General features: G+C 38.2%; 1 protein-coding gene across 3 annotated transcripts in view; it reads right to left on the bottom strand.

The window, feature by feature from the left end:
- Positions 1-16658, bottom strand: part of LOC136875784 (gamma-aminobutyric acid receptor alpha-like) — a 965546-nt gene that overhangs the window by 570231 nt on the left and 378657 nt on the right. For all 3 annotated transcript variants that reach the window (XM_068228214.1, XM_068228223.1, XM_068228219.1), the window contains exon 2: positions 15212-15289. The gene's annotated coding sequence lies outside the window, so the exon portion shown is untranslated. The remainder of the gene's footprint in view (positions 1-15211; positions 15290-16658) is intronic.

The raw sequence follows: 16658 nt of genomic DNA, 5'->3' as shown, positions 1-16658 counted from the left end.
CCTGCAATGTGAAAAGTACAGTCCTCAATAATATGTTTTGTACAACGTGGGAATCCTCCTTTGTTTTGTATAGCCTATTTCGGTTGTAAATACATGGCTATGTACGTATTTAACGCATATTCTTTCAGCGTTGTGATAAAAAATATGAAAGTATGGGGAACAGCGAATGTATTCCTTTCTGGGAGAACATGGAATGTAATATAGGAAACATTTACGTAATTTAGAGATCACCTGTATAACACTGAGGCTTCCTGGAAATTGTTTCAAGGTTCACTATATTCATATTGCATCGATGTAGCCGGTCTCTGAGTTATACAGTCTTGCAGAGCGACCATGATTTGAGTATTGCCTATCCGACCTACGTCACGGCGCACAAGAGGAGAAGTTCAGTGTGATCGAGATCTATCGTATTCCCGTGTTACGCATACGTACGTAAAATCAAACTAAGATCACAAACCACGCTCATGAACTTTAAATATCAAACTAATGTAATTGTGGGTGTAATTTAATATAATATAATAAAAATAATAAGAATGTCAAGAATAATTCATGAACTGGCCCGGAGGTTCCACCAGACGCTTAATATTAAAGGAAGAGTTAATCCTTATTTAATACTTATTTTAAAACTAGTACGCATTGCTAACAGGATAGGCCTTCACAAGTGGCAAGCTTGAACTTAATTAGAAATGAGTTGATTCTTGTCTAATAATCACTGACCAAATATCACTATTTGTGGATATTTTCTACATACCTTCAACTTGCTGTAGGCGTGGTATTGTTGTATTTCAATCAGTCTTCCGAAGCTCTAAATTACTTCATATCTCGCATCCGGGGGATAGTGGGCTCGAATCCCACTGTCGGCAGCCCTGAAGATGGTTTTCCGTGGTTTCCCATTTTCACCCCAGGCAAATGCTGGGGTTTTACCGTAATTAAGGCCACGGCCGCTTCCTTCACATTTCTAGGCCTCTTCTATCCCAACGTCGCCATAAGACCTATCTGTGTCGGTGAGACGTAAAACAAATAGCAAAAAAAGTTACTTCATCTCCAGTCGTTTAGAACATCGATTAAAAGCTTCATATTGGGTTGACAATTTAAGTTCTTGTTATAAATCCAAATAGTTAAAAATAAATAAAATAAAAAAATCGCCTTAATATACTTAAAATAACAGAACATAACTACTGGTTTCAACACGTGAGAAAATCACGTTTAAGAAACAGCCTAACTCAATGGCAGGGATGGTTAGTTATTCTTGTTTTCCAAAAATAGCGGGCTCGATCTCCATTGAAATCCACAATAATTGAAAGTGTGTTAATACAACTCCGTGTTTCTGGCTTCCGTCACGTTAAATTATTCCTGCGAGACATAACCTTGACATCACAATGCCTCTTAAAATCCATAGTGAATGTCCAACGAATAATATTTTCGATATTTTGTTAATTTGATATATGTAGAATTAAATAATTGCTGTCCTGAAGAGGTCATGATACTGTACCCTACAGGGCACATCAACACTGCAGGATCATACCTACCTGCACACCTGCTCTTTCATACGGGCACCAGCTCAGCCGCAGTCGGTAGAAATGGTCGATAGTTGGGTTCTTCTGACGAGAGGATCATGGGGGCTAGTACAATTACATCAAACTACGAAAGGAGGAACACTTTCGCTGTGATCAGAATTTTTGAGCATAAGTTTGTATTCACAACACAAGTTATTTACAAGGATTGCACCTGTAGTGCCAAAATAAATGCCCCAAAGGCTCACGTCTACAGTTCAAAAGAAAACATAATCTGGGTTATGACGTTGTGCTGAAGTTTGTCGATCTGTGAACCAGGAAATGAAACGGATGTGTCCCCAACATGGAAAACATCATCACTATGCCTGCGACATAAAATGACATGATGGTAGAACTAAGGATACCCGCAGAGATACCGCTATTATGAAAGTTTCCTCCCATATCGGGATATTTATATACACAAAAATAGCAGCACAATAAGTGATAAAAATAATCTCATATAACCTACTCTAGCGCCCTCAATGACATATTTACACGGACGTGAACCCACGTCCACCAGGCAGAACTTTGTGTCAACAGGGCAATCATAACAGTAGCATAGTGCCAAGATCACATTAGTAAAATACGCAACCCCAAGAGTGCGAATCAAACAAGAAAGGAAAAGGAGGTAAAATGGTTAAAATAAATGACGCACTGTGTTTGCAAAATGCTTCTCTGCCAAAGGAGAATGACCTACCTCCAGAGCGATTTAAAAATGGCCGAGCTCACCCCAACACAGAGCAGGCGAACATTGACCCGCAGTCTGGTCTGGAGCCTCCCCCTACATCAGAAAAAACTTGTAAACAAACTACCGCTAGACGTCTTACCCTACATTCTTTCACAAAGGGACTTTCAAGCTTCTACTCATAGCAGCAAATGGACACAAAATAAGTGAGGAAAGACACATCTCACATTACGCACCTGACTTCAATTAACCACCCACACGGGTCGGAGTTGAATCACATAAAGTGTTCTACCATACTATCACATCAAACCATCACCGTCAATATGCGGCGCGTCAACAGTAACCTTGGGGGTCAGAGGTTCAAACCCAACGTTTGGCAGAGTAGCACAGAGTCGAATAGCGTTAAAACCTGCGCCTCCGCTATAGTTTACGCCCGTCTAAGGCACGTAAATAGAGCCACTTAACTAAATAAATACCATCAGCATGCGTGCCTTACCTTACGCAGGTATGTCTGCCCTTCCCCCAGGGATATAATGGGAATTACACATCGTGATCCTAATCCTACAAGGGACATGTAGGCTATACAACTGACCGACCCAAAAGAAAAATGTCCGGTCTATCGTACTCAAACAATATGTATCAACTAGGCACACTACCTCTTGCCGCGTTAACAAAATTACATCATTGTCTGCTTTACATAAAGAAAAGAAAACCTATCTACACTTACCCTTTAGATATATCCAAACTATCTTAATATGCAGCCTGATGGGCCACAATCAAATCCTATGTTAATATTTTCAAGTTTAATTCTACTATCTCTGCGTGACCCCTTAACTCTACCACATGTCTAGTATCTCATGGTCCACTTATCTCATTATGGTGATCTCCTCCTCTCTCCCTCCGGGTAGGCTATCATGATTTAGGCCATCACGGTAGAGGTCTCAGCCAGGGTCTATTCTCGGAGTCCGGTCCTCCCGCCCCGCTGGTCCATGGTGCCGTCTTCTTCTTGAGGGATGCCTCGTTCAAGGTAGCGTCTTCGAAGCCACGTTCTGAAGTTCTTGCACCTCACTTCCCTCCGGAATATCTCGACTTCTTACTACAATGAAATATTCACTTTAAACACAACGCAACATTCTGGACTTCATTTAGGTTGAGCTAGCACACAGCGCTAACACTTTGCAATATACATTCCTCGTCCTCCATTCTCGTATAACTGCATACTCGCTAACTTGTGCACTATGTCACAAACTATTTTCTGCTCTAGAGACTATCCACTCGGTTATTGTGTTTTTATGCCCGCTTAATTTGGATTCAACAGTCTATCAGAGGATAAATATAGACCTCCTTAGCCTATTGTCCACACTTCCTCGGCACCTCGGGAGCTTCGCCCCTACCGCTATTTATCAGAGTCTATAAGTACGGCGTTCTTTTGTTGCTGATACAATTAACCACACGCGATCTCATTGATAGGTATCTGAACATCGCGCCACCTATAAATCCACCACCTGTAACTCTGTAAGTCACCGATCCACTGGATCAAAGTTATTGCACAGCAATAATTACACACTGTCTTTGTTCTGAACAAAAGGTTTCTGGCGCAATCTAGGCAGACGTGCGACGCGTACTGGCAGCAATATGATCGTCGACTGGATGATCTCCCCCCCATATCACTCAGCTCTTATATGGGGCAACACACCAAAAGACCCCAGGGAAAGCCCCGAGAAACAACTTGAGTCTGGAATGTGGCCACTACAGAGCTTCCCACGGTGGTTCTGCTTGCAACATATTTATTGATCTAATTCTATGTTAATAAACCTAGAGGTATCTATAGCTTCGTAAAATTCTGGCCATCATTTCCATCTTTTTATTTTCCTGAGAAACCTTCAATTACGGGCATTACAACTCAATTTCCGTAATGTGGTGGGCCTGTCTGCTCCCGCTAAAAATCTCTGTTAAGATGGCAGGTCTCTCCCCCAGACAAAATCTCATCTCTCTTTCTTTCTTCCTCACATATTCTTTCTTCGTCACACATGACCACGCCTTGCCTCGGGAAATCACCTTCTCGCTTCCCGCGCTCTATACAGCATCACGCCTTCTCAAGCGGCGTCCTACTGCAAAATTTTTACTGCGTTAAATATTCATTCTCGCTGTTAAATATAATGGTACAATACATCTTATTTAACCATCTCAGTGTTTACTCGAAAGGTTGAAACATATGGCCGCTTGAGAACCTATGTATCATATATTATACGTCATGTATTTTATCTTTTCCTGGCTCAGATAATTAGCGTAACTTGTGGTGACCTTTTGTAACATATATGATACATTATGCATGTTATGTTCGTAATTTTTTGTCGCCTTGTATTGCAAAGTATAGAGGCTTCACGGTGTAAATGTCAAAACTTGGTATAGTCCCGGATGCATCATATACAACCAAAAATAATCCTAGAACCACTCTCCAAAATATTCTAAAAGTACTGCTTTCCCAGGTATGTCGTATTTCTCCCCTCTCTCCACACAGAAATCCGAAGAACCCCTTGCCAATCATTTGCTCCCCTACCTAAAATACTATTTTTGCAGATTTATCATATTTTGTTACCTAAGAGCCCATTAAACACAAAAAGACATAAATTTGTCCTTGGGTCTTTAGAGGCTAGGTGTCATTGAACTGTGTATCTTCTACATATAGGCCGTTCAACAAGTAGGATGAAAATATATTTCACATGTAAATTGTTCCTTTTCTCATTAATTTCTCACTATACCAGAGCAGATACACGAGTACTTATCGTCACGGATACCGTGTGAACATCAACTATAATATAATGAGTTTGTCGGAAATACGGTGAAATACTGAAGTGTGTAGTGTGACTCTCTTTCTTTTCTCTAAAGGACATATCAGCCCTTGAGAGTTTGGAAGATATTCATTAAAACAGACCTGAATTTCTGTTAATAGACGTCGCATTGCTGTACCATAAAAAGAGGCCACTCTCAGTCATAGATGCTACACTTATATAACAAGTAAACGTCTGTTTACGATAACAATGTAGGCCTATAAAAATATCTCAAGTGCATAGTACTGTGTGAACTATGTGCATATGTGTTCCGTTAATTTACGCAATGAAAGATCTTGTTACGTCATTTATTGAATCGCCTTTAAATTGGGCACTGTTTCCCTTTTTTGTTTACTCCCTTTCATCTTGTTTTTACCTATTTATTTCAATCATTTCTGATATTAAGTTCGGACCGTTACTAATCACTTCACGTTATCCAGTGTTTCTCGCTTTTTCTGGGCCAGTCCAAAAATGAATTTATTCCAGATTAACCTGGGTCGTACTTTTCAAAATTACAAGCAAGCTTGTATTTGTTACATTATTGTCGATATCGTAATCATAAGACATAGACCTTCAGTTTTACATGATTGTACCACAGGGATGTGACTTTCAATTTAAAAATCAACGTAAAGTGACTAGGATTCGAACCGTGACAGCCTTGATGGAAAGCCAGTGATAATGTAATTTGGTTATGAGGACCCATCCTCTTCCTCGTTTCTTATTTGTTCTACCTTCACAGATCTCTTTTGGTTTTCTTTATTGGTTCATTTGGATGAAATAACCTAGCCATTATATTTTTATTTCCTCAATGGCATTCATATGTGGTATTTGTTTCAGTTGTTCTCTTATCCTGGCGTTGCTTCCAATTTCTCTCACGATTCTTCCCGGGCATTTTATTGTAACTCTTCCTCTGTTCTCCAGTAACGTCCAAGTTTTAATCCATACATCAGTGTTGGAAGGTAAACAGCGTTATAGGCTCTCATTTTTTGTGTGTGTTTTTTCTGACTTCCTTCTTCCCTATTCTGGCACTGTAGATGTTGTAATAGAGATAATTTGTTTTCTGTGTCACGTAATTCGGGCATCGTCAATGGAGAGCGAAATGCCTACGGAACCAGTTTGCTCCCAGCTCCCGAGGAACGAGAGCAGCTTAGCGAGCAAGTAGGGGAAGAAGAAGTGGAGGAAGAACATGACGTAGTAAGTACTGAAGGCTAGTGGCGCAAAGGTATAGCTCATCTTTCTGGACAGGTTAGATTGCGACACGATACGCGTGAATTTTCGTGAGGTGACAGTAGTGCTTTTCCGCCTTTATCCTCACTCCACATGCCGTTCAAATCAAGTCGGTAGATGTTGCATTCCTACATTGTACACATTTAATACTCATATTGTAAGTATATTCGGATCAACTTATTTACGTGAGCAGATGTTTTCCTTAACGGAGATTTGTAAATCTAGACATATAAGTAGGCTCACCGTTGAAAATTTTAAATGTGTTTTGTGACTTGCCAATACGCAAACGATAGTACCAAACATTGATACAATACTATCTAACGAGCACAAAGGTCCCGTAAAGAGGGAGTACACCAGTGATATTCAGTTCACGTGTTTAATTTGTTTTCATAGTCATAAATGCTATACAAATATTGAAATGTATGTTAATAAGAGAGCAAAGAATATGTGAAAATCACATAAATTGTACTTTCTTTCAGTAAATGTACTGGTCCTAAAGCATCAGTCAATCGTGAAAATGTATTTATTCAGGAATTATTACACACTGTTGTACATTTTCTTTGTCAAAGAATAATTCTCTTGTCCTGTTATACTCTGTTATCTGTGTCTTGTTCGTCTCACATGATCCATGCCCCAAATTATTATTATTATTATTATTATTATTATTATTATTATTATTATTATTATTATTATTATTATTATTATTATTATTATTATTATTTAACCTGTTTACTCACCAGGGTTGGTTTTCCCTCGGACTCAGCGAGGGATTCCACCTCTATCGCCTCAAGGGCAGTGTCCTGGAGGGTGAGACATTGGGTCGGGAGATACAACTGGGGAGGATAACTAATACCTCGCCCAGGCGGCCTCACCTGCTATGCTGAACAGGGGACTTGGTTGGGGATAGGAAGATTGGAAGTGATAGACAAGGAAGAGGGAAGGAACCGGTCGTGGCCTTAAGTTAGGTACCATCCCGGCATTTACCTGGAGGAGAAGTGCTAAACCACGAAAAAACACTTCGAGGAAGGCTGAGGTGGGAATCGAACCCACCTCTACTCAGTTGACCTCCCGAGGCTGAGTGAACCCCGTTCCAGCCCTCGTACCACTTTTCAAATTTCGTGACAGAGCCGGGAATCGAACCTGGGTCTCCAGGAAGGGCAGCTAGTCACATTAACCACTACACCACAGAGGCGAATGATTATTATTATAGCTGTTCGTATGGTAACATTTCCGAGCGACAAGTACAGTACGTCGACGGTATGCAACCCGCATGTCCGCAGCTTTCTTGTCAAGTGACAAATAGCCGTCCCGAGCAGAGTAAGTAACATCGGCTCCCCACAGCAACTACATGATGACGTCTGAAGTAATTAATTTCAAAGATTACTTTACTATATGTTAACATGGTTACCAGGTAGTCGAACTTCTGGACCTATCCAATGATCTTGTCTTGACGTTGGATATTACTGTAAGTTTCACTATTTCTTATTCTTTGAAGTTCATGACCTACCTCTTCATTCACAACAAGAAATGTGATTTCTCGATCATAAAATGCCCGAACTGCTAAGTACATAAAACACATTGTAGCCGAGTATATCGAAACTTTAGGGCTACCTCTCGCAACAGACACTAGTAAAACAAAAATACACGTTCTTAGCACGGGAAGTTCGAAAGTTATTATGTTACTCAAATAGCCACACCGCCACCAAGTAATATGCGGCGCTATGTTATATAATACTGGAGATTATCCGAGTCGTTTGACGTCTCGGGATAAGGCAGCGTATAACTCTGTGTTTGATGTTGGAGAAACGCATATGCATTATCGGCGTGTTTACCCCCAGGATAGGGACATCCATAATAGAGCCGTCTCCATTCTCTCCCTCGTTATTGCAACTGAAGTCCCATACGACACCGCCCTTTAATTGTTTGTCGACCCATTGTTATAAATATGAACATGATATGAGGAAGTAAATATATTTCCTTGATATAATAAGCTTAGAATATTCAGCTTATGGTATAAATATCCATGATATATTTTATCATTCGAGGGAGGGAATAGGTCCGCCCTAGAGATTCTGTGAATATATCGGGTAATATTTTGTAACTGCAGTGTCCTGTTGTAAATGTTAACACCAAATTGCGCCTAAAAAATATATGTACAGAAAACTGTCGATTATCCGAGTTAATGCGTGCCGAAACTGCAGGGATAACCGAAAAGCATGGATAATCCAAAATACACGTGTTTTTTTACCGGAAAGCATTTGAAAGCCTACTGTACCCTTACGTGTAATTCTTTGGAAACTGACAACTTATGTACAAAATTACATTTGAAAACACACTGTATTTCGTATGACTTGCTTTTGTCGCTTTCGGGAAATAACCGTCCATTTTTTTCTGTTTCTGTTTTTCATTCACAACAAGAAATGTGATTCAAGTTCTCACTCTTTTTCAATTATTCATTTTAGCGGCTATTATAGAGATCTGTCGGCGGCGGCTAGAAAAGTACGATTAAGAATTCTAAAGAGTACCGTCCCAGAAGAAAATGTGAATCTTTCTCTTTTCCTTTCAATTTTAAGAGTGTTGGAAATTATCTAGATTTAGCTCCTAGGGAAATGGTTTGGCAAAGATTTAGACAGGTAGCCGCGGACATATTAAAAGATTACAGTCGCGGCATTCACCTGAAGATGAAATAGGAAACAAAATATATTATTTCAGGGACGACCGACTACGGGAATGGTGTCCGTAGCGTCTTCCGACGGTCGCGCCCACGGCAAAACATCCCTCACATCGTCGGCAGCTGCAAGCTACGTGCCTACTCGGGTAGCTGGGCTGATTGCTTGATTCCATCAGAGGCAGTATTGGAGTGAATGGAAGGACTGGATATTCTGATTTGAATTTTTCTTTTATTGTATTCAATTGTATAAGCATAAATTTTATGCCATAGGCTAAATAAATAAATAATCCTGTGGTAAAACGTGAGTAACATGCACAGTGCATTCTAAACGAAAACATTCGTTCCAATGATAACAGTACAGTACTTCAGGCTTCACTATTTATTTATTTATTTATTTATTTATTTATTTATTTATTTATTTATTTATTTATTTATTTATTTATTTATTTATTTATTTATTTAAATCGTCGAACTATGTATGGATAATCCGAAAACCGCTGTATGTTAAGTCCTCAGCCCAAAAACTGGTTGGATCCTCAACAGATCCAGCATCAGATGTCATAAATAGCCTAGACATCACAGGATAGGCGTACAAGAGAAATGAGGACAATCGATGGATGGAAATTGTACTAGGCAAGGGGTAAGACGAAGATTCGGACAGAAGTATATGCCATATCAGAGAACACGTAGGGGGAAGAATCTTGTAAATAAATTAAAAGACTAGCTGGAAACAGAGAGGAGTGGAAGATAGAAATTGCTGGCAATGAATCTTGGGACTGATAATAATTATATATTCGAATATTCATTTAAGATTATCAAATACAGCACCAATAATTTATTTGAATACAGTTAATTAACTCTTTCAATTTTTCGTGGCTTCATCAGAAATTGCTGAAATACATACGTGAATGAACTTAATTATATTTGAACAGCATGTCAAAAGAGAACTCGAAGTTTTATATAGGCCTCTCCTTTATCCTTGAATCAGTGAGTGGTGACTGCCTTCCATATCTCTTCCTTTTTAAAACTAAACAACCCTTTAATACTGAAATGTGATCCCTGGACCTCACCAAACCAACTGTTGATAATAGAAACCACAGCAACGATCATCATCACATACATTTTTCTCAGGAAGATTCCTCATGTTTGTCCTCCTAAGGAAAGAAAATCTAGTTGCGTTTCATTGTAATGTTTTCATTTCATGGAATTGCTTGTTGTACTGTTGTTGTTGTTGTTGGGTAATTACGCTTTAACTTTACTTTATTAGTACACTAATGTAAGAGATTATTGGCACCTGGATATTACCCAATTGCGATGTATTTGCTAATAATAATAATAATAATAATAATATTAATAATAATAATAATAATAATAATAATGGCGTGTGGCTTCCGGAGAGGCCTCATGCAGATCTTTTGATTTGACTCCCGTAGACGACCTGCGCGTCCTGATGAGGATCAAATGATGATGAAGACGCCACAAACACCCAGTCCCCGTGTCAGGGGAATTAACCAATTATGGCTAAAATTCCCTACCCTGCCGGGAATCGAACCCGGGACCCCTGTGACCAAAGGCCAGCATGCTAACCGTTTAGACATAGGGCCGGACAAACTCGTGTACTCACCCCGAGGTGGTGCAGCTTTTTTCAGGCACACCCCCATTGGAGGTGAGCTGCATGTACCATTTCAATCACATACCAGCCCTCCTGCCATTCTTAAATTTCTGGCAGTACCGGGAATTGAACCCGGGCCCGCGAGGACGGCAGCTTATCACACTAACCGTTACGCTACAGAGGCGGACATAATAATAATAATAATAATAATAATAATAATAATAATAATAATAATAATAATAATAATAATAATTTGTAACAAAACTTTCTCTTGAGAAGAAGAAATATTTGACTTCAGGAGCGACAAATTTGATCCACTGCAGGGTTTCTTTAGTGATGTTCTACTTGTATTATTTCGTTAACGCATTACATTGACTACTACAAGAACACAAGATATTTAACTTACGTTCCTAATGTGTTATTTATTTATGTAATTAACTGTTAGATACCGCCTATAGAGGACCATTTTACATTAATAATATAACAAATTTAATTAATTATGACAAGATAATAATTGGGATAAACACAAATATTAAGTATCAACAGTAAGTTAACAACAATAACAGTTTAACGAATGGCAACGATAACTGTCAAGGGTCGATTACAGGGTTAGCAAGAAGAAAGGTCACGGGTTGGAAGGACGGAAGAAAACGGAAACTTGGAGATGAGTTCAAAGGAATCATTTAATTTTGCTTTTGAAGAATGCAATGGGTGTGATTATGTCAAAATCGGGTTGTGTGTTACCAAGAGTTGGGACACGGTGGAAGATAGAGCATTACATGCGTAGAAAATTTACAGCAATCAGATGACACATTTAAAAAATGTATTTATAATACTTTATTATGTGACTTAATTCATTCCTTTTTAGAACAACTTTCACTTATCCCAATGATCAACTACTAAGAGATTAAGCTCATTTTATTAATATTACCTAAATGTTACAATGTTTGTATAAATGTTACTACGAGGCTATTTTATTCTAATGGCCGATTGTTACTTTTCCTAATAGTGCTCAACATAGATAAACGAAGCATGTGACGTATGATTAGGTTGTTTTGCACTCTGAAGTTGTATTTAAGAATTATGTATTATAACTATAACCACGGCAGAGTACACGGATACCATATACGGCTGTAGATATCGCGGTCCATGTGTCACCTTTGACCAAGAAAGTCCTCCGAATAAATATATTCTTCGTTAAAAAATTTGTGTAGCTCTGTACACATCCTCTCCTTAAAATTTTACATGTTTCAAACATAAAAACGGTTACTTTTCCATGTTTAGTTTGTTCAAGATCTATGGAATACAAATATGAGATATTTTGCTCTAAATTTTGAAATATCCTTCTTTTATAATCTACATTTTCACGTTGGTCCCTGAGATAATTCGTCAGAACTAGCACAAGAAAAAGGCCAAGTCAATAGTTAAAGGCTACAGTATAAGCGTTTGGCTATACTTATCTTAAGTACTTGGTAGAGGCGAGGCTGTGAACGGGGCCTCATATGCATCACTTTACGACGCTAACTGTTCAGCGTAATTATAATAAGCATCCTCAGAATACTATTATGTATTTTACTGGCTGACGTCTACCGGAAACGGTAATCCTCTCCCAGTAGTGTGCGTCCCATGTGATACTAACCACTGTGTCCCTGTCTGCCCGGAGTGATGCTCCTATAATCAGCTTATCAATATGTCGCCGCTCACTGCCCCTCAAAGAAGCTTCTCCCACTTTTCATTACGGCACCATAGCTTCAAAGCATTACCCTGGAGGGTAGAATTCTCTCTGCGCTTCGATAACGCATTGCTTGGAGTTTTGCTCGCGTCGGAAGACCTTGAAAACGTACTGAAATTCGAAAGGGACAGGCTCATGTGGGACTCCATTTATGGCATATCGATATATATAATAGAACACATTATCATCTGCTTACTACTATGAACCAGCAAGTTGCACCATCTGTAATTACGTACAATGCAAAGAGAATTTTATTTTGACACTGATAAGGCAGACTTCGAATTTTAGTGGATGCTATTGGTTGAATGACACAAATAATTATATTTCCTGAAATAAAATACATTCTCCTTATGATTAACTCATCGATTAATATTTATTTCACATTTCAATCAGTGTAATAAAAATCACAAGTATATAACTGTCCGTTAATTCCCAAGAGTTGCTCGTAGACAACAGTAGCTACACATTTTTAATTTATACTGTGGGAATTATTATTATTATTTTTCATTAAAGAGAAATATTCATTCGAAGTTGTAACATGCTAGAGCAATAGCCTCAATCAATTCAGAATGTTTAAACATATTTCAATACAGTCGGAAATAAATTTATTCGGACCAGTTCTTCAATAAAATCAGCAAAGTATTCAATGTAGTTGCATCGTTCTGTAACTGTATTCCTGTGAATGCGATGTTCTTCCCATATGCCCTATCACCACCTTGACCTTTTAATCCGGAAGATCTAAAGAATTTAGAGAGCTGCCTTTGAGAAAATTAGCATTTTTCCATTTTTTCCAAATCTCTCAAACATTTTTTTCTTTCCTCTACATCGCTCATCATTAACAATGACACACGAAATCAACCTTTCTCCTAATTCTCATTTTGTCCAAAATAAGCACAACAATCTAGAGTAAAGTTGAATCCAGAATATTTATACTTGATCATAACATTCCATTCATGAACTGATATGTTCCGCATCCTGAAACCCATTTATTGCTGGGTAAGGATCCGCCATATTTTCTACTTGCATTCAAAGGCCTAGAGACAAGGATAACAACGGAGATTAATTGTTAGTTATAACCTCTTAGGCTACAAATTCATCCAACAATGTTTACCGATTTGGAATACTATTTCACTCAATAAGTGTGGAACATGATGTTCATCACCCTCAAGTATTTACAGCATGTATGTGATCTGTCTATTAATGTGCACCACGTAAATGTATGTATTATATCAAACTATGTATGCGTCTAAGTTGGCACTTACTGACTTACGTATCAAACTGCTCCTGTTCCAAAATTATGATCCCACCATCAGAATCTATTATTGAAATGTAATGAAAATTTATGCACATAGGTAACTGAGCTCAGTTATAAGACACAAAAATTATTACACAACAATTTGCTTTACGTAGCACCGATAGAGATAGGTCTTATGTCGACGATGGGATAGAAAAGGGATAGAAGTAGGAAGGAAGCGGCCGTGGCCTTATTTAAGGTACAGCCCCAGCATTTGCCTGGTGTGAAAATGGGAACGACGGAAAACGATCTTCAGGGCTGCCGACAGTGGGGTAAGTACGGGAAAGTACGAAATCCCATTTTCAGAGGTTCGAACCCACTATCTCCCGAATGCAAGCCCGTAGCTGCACGAACCTAAGCACTCGGTAAGAAAGAAAAACTTCTCACTGTTCACATTAAAAGTGAACAGATTTGTAAGCCTTATACTTTCAACAAAAGGTACATTTATGGGGTAATCAAAAAAAGTACACGATTTAAAATTTGGCCACGCAGAGAAGAGTAGATACATTACAATCCAGCGAAACATTATTTACCTAGTGCTTCAGGTTCCCCTAAATCCAAATTAATTCCCTTCAAGCTCTGTGAATACTAGAACTATAATTGTTTCTCAGATTAATGTACAGGGTAACCCAAAAATCCGTAAACACTTGAAGAGGCAATACTTCACGTAATATTGAAGATATAGAGGTAATAACTGACACACATGTTTGGCATGACATGGGGTTTTATTGGCACCAAAATAATGTACACAAAATGACCAACATATTGCGCTGGACAGGAACACGCCAGGTACAAATGGCCACACATGCTTGACATGGGGTTTTATTTACACCAACAACGAGGGCACGAACAGGCGCTGGACGGCAACACGTCGGTGATGTCGCAGGAGACCCGTGTACGGTATAGAAGGAGCTGTCGTGAAAGAAAGCGTCAGAAGTGCCTGCAATCGGAGCATGTTGTTGTTACCACAAAAGATAGTGTTAGTGAAGCCTTATTTACTTTATTTACGGTCTACTCGTCTACATCACTCAGAAAGCACATTAAAATATACAGATCAATGCACTCAAGAAAAGTTAGAGCCGGCCAGTGTGACCAAGTAAGCAGAAAATTGAGACAAGAAGGTTTTAATTCGAAAACGGATATCCCTAAGATTATTTTATGCAGTACCCATGCAGATTACTGTCAGATATCCATGGCATACTCAGTCAAATTGCTTGGTTTTCATGACCGAAGAGTACGTAATAGAGTTATGTAACATTTTAATGTAAAAATTATACGGTATTTCCCATTGGGATCGCAAAAACTTCTATCTCTAAAGAATATTTACATTTTCAGGTATAAACATTCAAAACTTTAACGAAAAATATTGTTTCAAAACTTCCATTATAAAATGTTAATTTAAAAGTGAAAACAAACTGATATAATTTCTACAATTGTTCCCGCTGTCAAAACAGTTTCTTCTCGTAAATCATAGTTGTTCATTTCCTTTTACTCTTCTCTCTTATGAAAACATGCTAAGGAAGGCGTTTCAAATCCAAATGAGGAAAATATCAACTCATTGCTATTTAAAGTGGTGTATGTTGCCTTCCATCATACTCGTACTTACCTAAAATTGTGGATGAAGCTGTCTGTGTTCTTGAAATAAGAAAAGAGCCCGTATTATCCTCCAGGTCTTCCACTAAATCTGCAACAAAGAAACAGAAGTACAATTTTATGACTGATGATACATGAAAATCCTGAAATTCATTGCAATTTTTATTTATTTATTTTCTTAGAAGTTGCTTTACGTCGCACTGACACAGATAGGTCATATGGTGACTATGGGATAGGAAAGGACTAGGAGTGGGAAGAAAGCGGCTGTAGCCTTAATTAAGTTACAGCCCCAGCACTTCCCTGGTGTGAAAATGGGAACCCGCAGAAAACCATCTTCAGGGCTCCCGACAGTGGAGTTCAAACCCACGTCTCCTGATTGCAAGCTCACAGTGGCACGCCCGTAACTGCATGGCCAACTCGCTCGGTTTAATTGTAATTAATTGTAAGTGAAATTCGTTTTAGTTTAGAACTTAACCCTCTTTTAAATGATAGGGGAAACCGATATTGGTTGCCATGCTTCTAGGAAGTATTTCATTTTATTACTGAACTATACTCTAAACCTTTCTATCAAATTGTAATTTACTATTTTAATTTATATTATTTTAGTTTCACTTTTGAAATGAAAGAAATTGTATAGGCAGTTGCATAATCATTTGATATGCCACAGTTTAATGTTCGACAATAAGAACTTTAAACTTCTGGTATAATGAAAATTGTATGTTCTGCCATAACTCATATATGGAATTTTCTAAGAGTTATGTATAAAGAAGACCACAAAAGAAAAATTTACAATACATGAAATTAAAAGTGACACAAACGCATTATGTTGAGTGTCCATTGCAGGAATTCCACCTTGGCTGTGTATAGTAATTATGAACATGATTATTTCATGTATTCTTACTTCTGACTTCATATTGTTGACAAGTAAAACATAACACCAGTTTAACCGCATCCGTACTGTCTAGAATAGGATCTTATAGTGACAGAAAGTAATGGATTATAACTGAAGAGCATTCTACAATGTAAACATTTCATTATGACATGTTTATATCCATACAGTTACACAACTGAACTGTTTATGTTATATTGAATATTTATTATCCATTTATAATATGTATTTTGATTCATGGCGTTATTAGATAGCAGAAAATAAAGGGTGAAGTTTGAAATATAGTTTCAAACTGGTTATTGCGTCAAACAAAGTGTTTTTTTTAATTCTCAAACAAAGTGTTTTTTTTAATTCTCAAGCCTTACAAAATACGATGGTATTTCTGAATTTTTGTATGTTACACAGGTTTCCTTTCTTTATTCCACATATCATGAATTATTCGACGTGATGAGGCCCAGACTGTCAGTGAAGGTATCACTAATTATCGTTATTGCTTGTGTCAGTCTAAGTAGTGCAGTAGGTTCGTCTTTGTCCGCTTGTTCCAAGACGTTCAGTGGCTGCATGCAACAAC

The sequence above is a fragment of the Anabrus simplex genome, chromosome 1 (genome assembly GCF_040414725.1).
Source record: "Anabrus simplex isolate iqAnaSimp1 chromosome 1, ASM4041472v1, whole genome shotgun sequence".
NCBI classification, from domain to species: Eukaryota; Metazoa; Arthropoda; class Insecta; order Orthoptera; family Tettigoniidae; genus Anabrus; species Anabrus simplex.
Note: the sequence above shows the minus strand (reverse complement) of the source record. Positions and strands in the feature narration are given on the sequence as shown.